Source organism: Miscanthus floridulus, chromosome 12 (genome assembly GCF_019320115.1).
Source record: "Miscanthus floridulus cultivar M001 chromosome 12, ASM1932011v1, whole genome shotgun sequence".
NCBI classification, from domain to species: domain Eukaryota; kingdom Viridiplantae; phylum Streptophyta; class Magnoliopsida; order Poales; family Poaceae; genus Miscanthus; species Miscanthus floridulus.
The window spans coordinates 37,408,284-37,418,379 of NC_089591.1; positions in this window are offsets into that span (position 1 = coordinate 37,408,284).

The following is a 10,096-nucleotide window of genomic DNA, read 5'->3' on the forward strand; positions in this document are numbered from 1 at the left end:
GACTAGAAATTTGTGCTTCTCATTGAACTTGATCGATGATCAGCTTGCTGCTTTGTCCGTTCAGGGAATGTTGCCAACATGGAGAGAGAAGCTGCTAGGACAAGAGTTTGACAATTTAGGTCAGTTAGCTCAATGAGTGGCAGCGCTTAATAGCCAATTTTAGAACATGCACAGAGATACCTAATTCCAAAAGAATATCGCAATTGCTAAAACCTATAATCCATATTCGGTTGATGACGGCTATGAAGATGATGAAGAAGAAGAAGAGGTTGCCATGGCTGAATGGAATTGGGGGTAAGAAGACAGTAATGGTACCAAATCCTTAGAGAAGAAGAGTCAAAGAGAGCTATGACTTCAACATCACAAAATTGGACAAGCTCTTCGATTTATTGCTTGAGAAGGGATAGATCAAGTTGCCTGACAATCATGTTATGTTGCCTCCCGATCAATTGAAGAATATGAAGTTCTGCAAAATTTACAACGCCACTTCTTATTGTACTAATGAGTGCAGAGTTTTCCGACAACATATACAGAGGGCTATTTAGCAAGGAAGGCTCAAATTGGATATGCCTCGAAAGATGAAAGTTGATGATAATCCTTTCCCAAAAGATCAGAACATGGTTGATGCTAGGCTGCTCAAAGAGAAGACTAAAGTCCTAACATCAATTAGATCAAAAGAAACTAGAACAGTTGATCCTGAGATGTAAATATCGGCTGAAGAATATAGAGAGGTTAGAAGGGGTCGTGACCAACAAAAGAGCCGATATGGGTAGGGAGAGACGTCGAAGGATGGGGCGACAAGGCCGCGTGTTACATCTCAAATTTTGTTGATTAAATGGCAGCGGTAGAAGGAAAATGATTATCAGTGTTGGTTAAAAAAGCAAGAATACCAACGTCAACGGGAAAAAAGAGGCATGAAAGAAAGCAAGCTGAATCACATATTCACATTAGAAATGTCCTTTCTTCAGACATTGCTGGAATGAAGGTTTGAAAATGCCTACCAAAAATAATTGTCCGGAGTGTAGCGAGCAATATTGGGAGTTTAGGCAATCTCAAGCCAACCGTCGGTCTATCCATGCTCAAGATGAGTATCATCATAATAACATGGATACGCTTAAAAAAATAGAAGTGTTCATGATCGGATTGGAAAGTGAGTTGTTGATCAAAACTGGGCTGATTATGAAGAAGAAAGTAATGAAGAAGAATATGTTTGGCAGGAAGGCCAATGGTGTGCAGGAGGTTTGACAAAAAGATAGAAAAGAAGAGTGCAATGCCTAAGGAATATAGAGCTAGGATAGGCTCAGGCATCTGATAGACCTCAGGTGTGGTGTGCTAAACAAACAGCTGATAGAGGGCAACCATCGACTAATATTCAAATGGCTTTTCTGTTGCCATCAGAATTCAGGGTTCCAACAGATCAAGAAGTTTTTTTAGATTTCAATGAATCAAAGTATGAGGAAATAGTTGCCAAGTTGATGGTGATACAACATGCTATATTTGATAAGCCAATCAAGCATCGGCACTTAAAGGCTTTATATGTAAAAGGTTTTGTTAATGGGAAGCCGATGAACAAGATGTTGGTGGATGGAGGTGCTTCTATCAATCTTATGTTTTACACTACTTTTTGTAAACTTGGCAAGGGACTAGGAGATTTGATTGAAATTGATATGATGCTTAAGGATTTCAGAGGTAATGCATCTAAGACCGGGGGCAATGAACGTCAAATTGACAATTGGAAGTAAAACTTTGCTCACCACATTCTTCATCATTGATGGAAAAGGGTCATACAGTTTACTCCTTGATCGTGATTGAATTCATGCAAACTATTGTGTGCCATCAACCATGCATCAGTGTTTGATTCAAGGGTATGGAGACGATGTCGAGCTGGTTCACGCTGATGAGTTTGAGTATCGCAACAGCCGATCCGGTATATTGGGAGCTAGAAGACTTCGATTATTTTTCTAACAAGCTATGGGAAGGAGGCTTCATTAAGATCAGTAATGAAAGCCAATAGCTGATCCAAGCAATTGGCTCTAAGAGTTTGTTTTAATGGATAATCATGGCTTCATGTCGGCCAGTGGATTAAGGGAGATAGACATTGGTCCTAGAGATAGGACTAGGCCGACGTATGTGAGTGCTAAGTCAAATCCTAAGTACAAGCTAGAGTTGATAGATTTATTAAAAGAAATGTAAAGATTGTTCTGCTTAATGAGATGTTTGGCCTAGATCGGTCAATTGTTTAATCTTTGGTCTGAAGAGTTATGGTACAACTTGTCAATAAGTGATCGATGAAAAATATTTAAAGAAACATTATTCTAGCATTTGGATCAACACTTGATAGCTGATTTGTTCAGTCATCGGCTCTAATAGCCAGCCAGTACCAGAAGGGTATCGTCTTTAGTTCAAAATTACCCCAAAAGGAAGAAAAGCTGATACAAGATGTATCGCCTATAGAGCAAAACAAACATAGGAAAAATCATGACACTACAGGAAGTACACAAATACAAACATAGAAAGACAAAAGATTTCATTCATTGATTAGTTTGCCCTAAATACAAACTAATCAAAGACATTATTTATTACATCCTGAGCGGATGTGATGTCCATGATGGCCTCCGCTGCATCGACGAACTCCACGATCAAGTCCTCATGCTCCTCAGGGCCATCGCCCATCGAGAAGCCGATCTCCATGGTGTGGAGCTCATGCCCGGTCTAGACTTGCGCCGCGGTTAGCGCCACCGATGTGCCATGACGGACGCCATGAAGGGCGATCTCCTGGATGCAGGCCAGAACGTCATGGAGGTAGGCGTTGATGAGGGGGCACCGAGCATTGACGGCATACGTGGCCATGTTCCCCGCTAGTCAGAGGGACTCCAACTACACCGTTAGGGCTAGCAATCACAAAAAAACCAGAAGAGCTATCAGGATAAAAACAGTGGAAATCAAAATAAAGGTGTTCTAGGAATCCATCTTACCTGCCACCATAGCATTGGATTTAGTCAGCCATGCCTGAGCAGCACTGGCCTCTTCTTCGGCGACATGAAGAGTGGCTTGAGAGACCCTGATGTGGATCTCAAGTTGGCCATTTTCCAGAGTTGCCTCGGAATAATGGTCCTGGGCAGCCCACCACTCTCAGAGGAAACACCAGGCATTGTCACCATTGTAAGAGTCAAAGGAATCTGATGACGAGGCCGGCATAGAGGACGCAGCATCAGAGGGCTCACTGGCCTTGGGAGAGGACAAAGACTGTCATTCAAGATGAACCTATAAACAAGTTAGAAAAGTTCATCGCCATGAATAGAAGATATCAATCTCATCTCATGCGTCGAAGGCGCTAGTTCACCGGCTTGTCCTCCTCCGGAATCTCCTCCGTTGCATGTTGGCCTCAGTTGTCCTCACCGGCCATGAAGTTGATTGGATCTACAAGAATAGGAAGAAGGCCGCTATAGAGTTTGCGAAGGCAGAGAAGTGCAAACGACCAGGAGCGGTTGTGAATGTAGATGTGTTCAAGGTCGGAGCCCTCGGCTGGTATTTCAAGCTATGGAGCGAGGAGGTGAATGCCTCGGGACATGCAAAAGACAACTGCAATTAATAGAAGGCCAAAGTGCCACCTCACTAATGCCGAAGAGAATACGGTGTTTGGTGACTAAGGACAGAAGATTGAGGGGTTCTCTTAATAAATGTCATGTTTTCAGACTTAATCAGATTAAGGTAACAAGTATGGAATCAGCTATTTTCAAATCGGCTCTTTAACCAAAACAAGAAATACAATGAGGCGACAGAAAATATGGTTATCATTGATTCCACAAAAGTTACATATTAGTATACATATTACAAGTCTAGAGCATCCTGGATTGTTCTCAATACTTCTAGCCGGATAACATCGACTTCTGCGATTTGTTACTTATCTTCTTCGGCTGATCTAGGAATATTCTCAAGGCTGCTACAGATAACCCTACCTTCTCTGATCCTTGGTTAGCAGTTCTTGTTTCTTCTGTTTAATGGCATCAGGTATTTGAGCCAGATTGGACTTGTGGCGATCAATGATAGCCTTCACTATTCTCTAGTTCCTTCTCAAGTTCTAGCACGCTTGGCTTCTAGTTGGGTCAGCTCTGGATCGATCCTAAGAGATGAGTTCTTTAAGTCATTAATTAGCTATGTCAGCTCTTTGGCTTCTTGCCTATTGGAGCTTCTTCTTGGCTAGTAAATCTTCGTGGTTAGACAGTCTCCTTTGAGCCTTTTTCATCTTTGGAGCTTGATCTTCAATGACCGACAAAGATAACAAGACCTTGGTAAGAACCGGGGATGAATTATCCTTAAAGGTCGAGGAGACTCTCTGCATTAAATCTGCATCTTGGACCAAATTGGCTATATTCTTCTCTAGCATTAGCAATATATCCCTTAGCCGATTTCTGGTCCCTTCTGATAGAGCTTCTTTAGAAGAGACGGCTAATGAACTAATTTCATCTTCATCCAAATACTCTTCAAGGTTGAAATAATAGCTTGGAGCTAGAAGATTAAGTGCCTATATATATAAGAAAATCTTGATTAAGAAGATTGAATCAGGTCTATGACACAATAGACTGGTAAAGTGGATACAATACCTTTTCTATGGTGGTCTCTATCTGGGAAAAAGGAGCAGTTGATGATGCACCAATGATATCTGGTTGAATTGGCTCTGAACTCTCAACATTGATATATGCAAACATTAAGGAAGGTTTTTAGTTTATGTTTGTTGTAGAGAAATAAACTAAGCATATAACTTTCTTACCATCAGTTGTGTGCTGGACTGGGGAATCGACAGTTTGAGTGCCAAAACAGCAGGATCATTTTCAATAAGGAGACTGTCAGACTCCTGCTCTTGCATAGGTGTTTCCTCGAAAAGTATCTGGCATGATAAGAAGTCAGATGAAGGATGAAAAATTGAATAAAATTAAAAGTTTTGATAAAAATACTTCGGCAACACCAGGGGTAAAATAGAAGTACTCACATCTTCTGCTATCTTGGAAGCATCGGTTGTTTCAACCGAAGTCGGCTCCTCTTGGGGATTGGCTAATGAAGGTCTAGTTGATGCCAAATCAAATGCCTAGGACAATAGTTCCGCACCCTAGAGTCGATTGAGATGTAATGGTTGATAGCTATGAAGAAAGAGGATTAGAAGTTGAATATCATTTTGAGGAAAAGATGAATTGTTTACCTGGGCAGCCAATGGTCTCGTTCTGTGAAGTCTTTTCCTAGTAATAGTTTTCTGGGTTGTCCCTTGGGTTGTCTTGCATTTTAAGGATTGATACTGTTATGATTGTAAGGGCAGCTTGAGTTTTCATCAGCTTCTTCAGTGGAGGTGCAGCTGATCCTATTCTTGAAACTGAGCATGGTGGCTGATAATCTATAGGATGCCCCTCCCTATCCAAGCTTGGGGGATCGAATTCAGTGTCCTAAAAAGGTCTGTTAGAACTAGTTGGCAGGGGAACTCATCAAGTAAATTTTCTAAAAAAAGGAAATAGTAAGTTACCTCACTATCAGAAGCGAACTCTCCATCTAGAGCTATGCATCTAGGATGGATCAGCCCATAGAAGAGGTGGCAGTACCATCCTTGTGCACCAGGAGTCAAAAAGATTAGAAGAGAAGTTGACCCTTGTCTAGTCATGTAAGTAAAGAGAAGGAACATCTGATCCTAGTTGGAAAACTCTAGAGGCTTCCATTACTTCACTAATGCCCTCTCTTGGCCTCAGTATATCCTTGAAGAATAGTTGAGGACACAATTGACCAAGACCAAACTGATGAGCTACAAAAGAAGGGTTATAAAACTTGTAGGTTGGAAGGTTGCCTGGAAGGAAGGAACCTATAGACATTTTGCTGTGGCCATGTTGAAACTCGGCTAGAAGAACACAGGGCTTGATGAAAGAATTAAAGATTACGGCCACCGTTTCGTCTAAATAGCCTGATTCAAATCAAAATTTGAATGGGAAGATTAGCTCATTATTCTCATCCTCGTCATAGGGTAGCCAAGTCAGGGTATCTACATCAAAACCTCTATAAAACCTTTTGAAGAGATGGCCAACATCAACCGCAATTGTTATGACCGATGTAGCTTCACTATAACTCATGCACTGACGGGTTCTTCCTTCTTCACCTCTATATTCCTCATCAAAGTTGGAAGAAGGAAAGCTTAGGTTTCTGAGATTAGGCCTTACAATCTTGTGCATATACAGATTTAGCCATAACTGTATCAACCACCAAGGACCACTAATAGTATGCACTGGTTCGTTCTTTAATAACTAGGCAGCTACCTAGTGCATCAGATGATAAGCAACTCCTAACATATACTTTCCAAGAGGAATATCCTTGCCTACTGCCAGATGCTCTGCCATAAGTTTATGATTGTAGGTCGGACCACAAGATGACCCACAGAAGATGAATCTCTCTAACCACATTTTCAAAAAGGCCACATTCTCTTTCGCTGATAGTTGATTCGTCTCCAATGTGGTTTAGAATATAGCTTGCCCATCCTGTGTAGTATGATATTTTGGCTAATTTCTTAGATCCAGCACTTAAGAAGTCATAGGGCTGCATTGATCCTGTTATTCTAAGGATGGTTAGCATATAAACATTAGCCAAAGTGATGGTCATTGGGCCATGACCAAAGACAAAAGCATTTAGGGTGTTGGACCAGAAATAAGATGCAGAGATCAGGAGTGAATCATTCCTCTCCATCCCAGACAACAAAAGTGTCAAGCATTGATTCAGATCATAAAGCTCCCAATCTCCACCCTTTTTCTCAGACACCCTACTGAAACCAGTCTCTCCATCCCTTAGGCATTTTAGGCCAATTCCTGAAGGGAGTTTTGGTGTTCTAGGAATACAAATCCACTACAGATTATTTGAAGGGAATTTGGTTGGTTTCTTGATAGATAAAATTAGATAGATCAGGGTCACCCATAGGCCCAAGAAAATAGACATTGGGTGCAATAGTCGATGGAATCAAGACTTCGTTCCTCATTTCCTAAAAATTAGATAAAATAAAATTGAGAAGAAGGGAAATGCAGGGTAGCGGCCGATACTTGGAGAATGGGAACTTGAAAGCATACCTAAGGGATGTGGTTGCTGGTCACCATTGCGGCCAAAATAGATTTGAATCTGAGAAAGATCGCTTGAATGAAAGCTTGATACGGCAGAGGATTTGCTAGGGTTGAGGCTTTGGTGATGACGGTGTCGGCTATTAAGATTTGCTCGAGAAAGAAGGGGAAAGCAAAAGGGGTTGAGTGAGTTGGAAGAGATACTATTGGGATATTATATAAGACTCGGACCAGGAAAGTCAGGAGTGATGAGTATCTCTCGAAATAAAACGATTGCGACATGGTAAAAAGATAAATAGGAATTTTGGAATAAAATCATTTTTATTCCAAAATGGGGGGCATGTGTTAAAACCAAAATTTGGGAAGAAGAATGCGGGAACTCGAAGCTTCCAAGATTGCTTCAATCAAGAATCGATTGCATAAGGATTGATATCAGCTGATTCGGATGCGACACTGGAATCGGCTATCTTTGAATGATGTCAGCAGATAACAACAATGAGCTACGGTTGGCATCAGGAAATACATATCGGACTCTACAAAAAGGGAAAGATTAGGGTCCAAGTTATCTTAAGTTAGGAATATTTTCTTTTATACCAAAGATTGTAATGAGTCGTACTTGAGTAGGATTCATGTTTAGGCTTCGGGTATAAATATTGGACCCCGGCTATTGTAAAAGAATATCCAATCAATCAAATACAATTTACTTTTTTTGGCTCCGTGCCAACCCTTAGGAGTAGGAGTAGTGTAGATCTCGGTGAGTTCTTCAACAAGTAGGACTGCATTGGTCCGGCCGACCTCCAACTTGTCTGTAAGTACTGTCATGGCTTATACTTCTGTTTGTACGGCTGCATCGGTGAAGTTTGACCTCCAGTGTGAACTCTAGTATAAGCTAGTTATCGACTCTTGTCTAGTTCAAGTATGGCGGTATCGATTCGGTCGACCTCCACTGCTTGAATTAGATTAAGGTCATGTTATCGGCTCTATCTAAGGGTGGCGTCCTTCGGGTAGATTCATTAAGTTACCGATCTTGCTGATGTTCTTATTGTTATTAGTTTGCAGCAACATCAATCTGCCTAGTCGAGATCGATTTTAATCAGCCTCAAATCCTTTTAGTCTGTCGTTTGCTTTGTCCCAACATGATGTTTCTTACTTTGAGCGATGGGTTATATTTCATTCGGCTGTTCTATTTCGATCTTGATCATGCATAGTACGCGGTTAAGGCATGTATGATCTTGAAGAGGTTTGATGGTTAGTTAAATCTAGTCTATAGTTCGCTATTATGGCTAGTAGCGATCCTGGTCGATCCCCACTGATGGCACTGTAGATTAGAGGATGCTAGTTAGTAGGTTTGTTCTTGATTAGGCATGACCTTCACTGTTTGCTATGCCTGCATCAGCTAAATAGCCAATCACCTATGCTTTAACACCTACAGCGTGTCTCCATGATTCTGTTAAATGTGAATAGATCTATTTACTTTAAAAGTTTGATTTGTTGTCTTTATCATTGTTGCATCGATCCGATCGAACCCCACTGTTAGAGATGTCAGGTTAGGTCTGATGAGTTCATTGGTTTGTCCACGTGAAATAGTCGACGTTGTAGTCCCTTTTCACCTGAATCGGCTATTTTAGCCGATCCGCTTTGAGCTTTCACACATATAGCATGTCTTTCGGAAAGCTTGTCGATGTATAGATGGCTTTTATGGATTCTAAGGTTTTAGTTTGTTATTATCATCATGGGTGCCATTGATCCAGTCGAACCTCACTATTGATGGTAACATATTAGATTCAGAGCATTTGTAGATCTATTTGTACTAGACAGTCGATTTGTCTGCATGTTATATCCTTTCTCGATTAGATTCATGGGCTCAATAATTCACACTGGTAATATCCACCTAGCTAATAATTTCACTTACATCTACATGCATTGTACTTATCAACATAAAATCAATCACGATCCACGAGCTTTACTATCCATAATAGTCGATTTCTATGTGTATCGGCTATTTAGTAGATTTTCTCGTCTGGCTACTCCCGAAGCGGCGCACTTGGAACTATCTAGGCAAAGACCGGCATGTTCTACCTTAAATTACTGATAAACTTTCTCTCCTTTATCAATTATAGGTCAAATTGACTGGCACAGCCTCGGGAGGAATTCGTAGGATCGGCTTAACCCTGCGTTGAAGCCAAGCAGGATCTCCTGGGCTCATCCTAAGCAGATCCTTCCTGACTTGCTGTGTGTTGACATTTTCATGCCAACATGAACCAAATGGGTCTATAGAAACAAGTAAGATCAAGATGAGATAGTAGTAAGAAACAAAGCAAGATTAGAAGCACAAGGATATACTCAAGTGGAAGGTCTTGACTTTGGAGAAACATATGCCCACGTTGCTAGATTAGGAAGCAATTAGAATTTTGCTAGCCTATGCTTGTACCCACAACATCAAGCTCTATCAAATGGATGTCAAGAGTGTATTTATCAATGGCTACATCAATGAAGAAGTTTATGTTGAGTAACCTCCTGGTTTTGAAGATGACAGGAAGCCCGACCATATGTATAAGTTGAAGAGGAATTGTATGGATTGAAACAAGCACCTAGAGTATGGTATGAGACAGTTGAGGGACTTTCTCCTCTCTAAAGGATTCATGATGGGCAAGGTTGACACCACTCTTTTGACCAAGAAGATTGGAAAGGACTTGTTTGTATTGCAAATCTATGTTGATGGCATCATATTTTGATCAACCAATTAAGATTTTTGTGAAGAGTTTATCAAGATGATGGCTAATGAGTTTGAGATGTCCATGATTGGAGAGTTGAGTTACTTCCTTGACTTCAAATCAAGCAATTGAATAATGGTATATTTATGAGTCAAGACAAGTACATCAAAGACATGCTCAAGAAGTTTGGCATGAATAAGACCAAAGCCATAAGTACACCAATAGGAACAAATGACAATTTGGATAGTGATGCAAGTGGCAATATGGTGGATCAAAAGTTGTATCAGTCTATGATTGGAAGCCTAC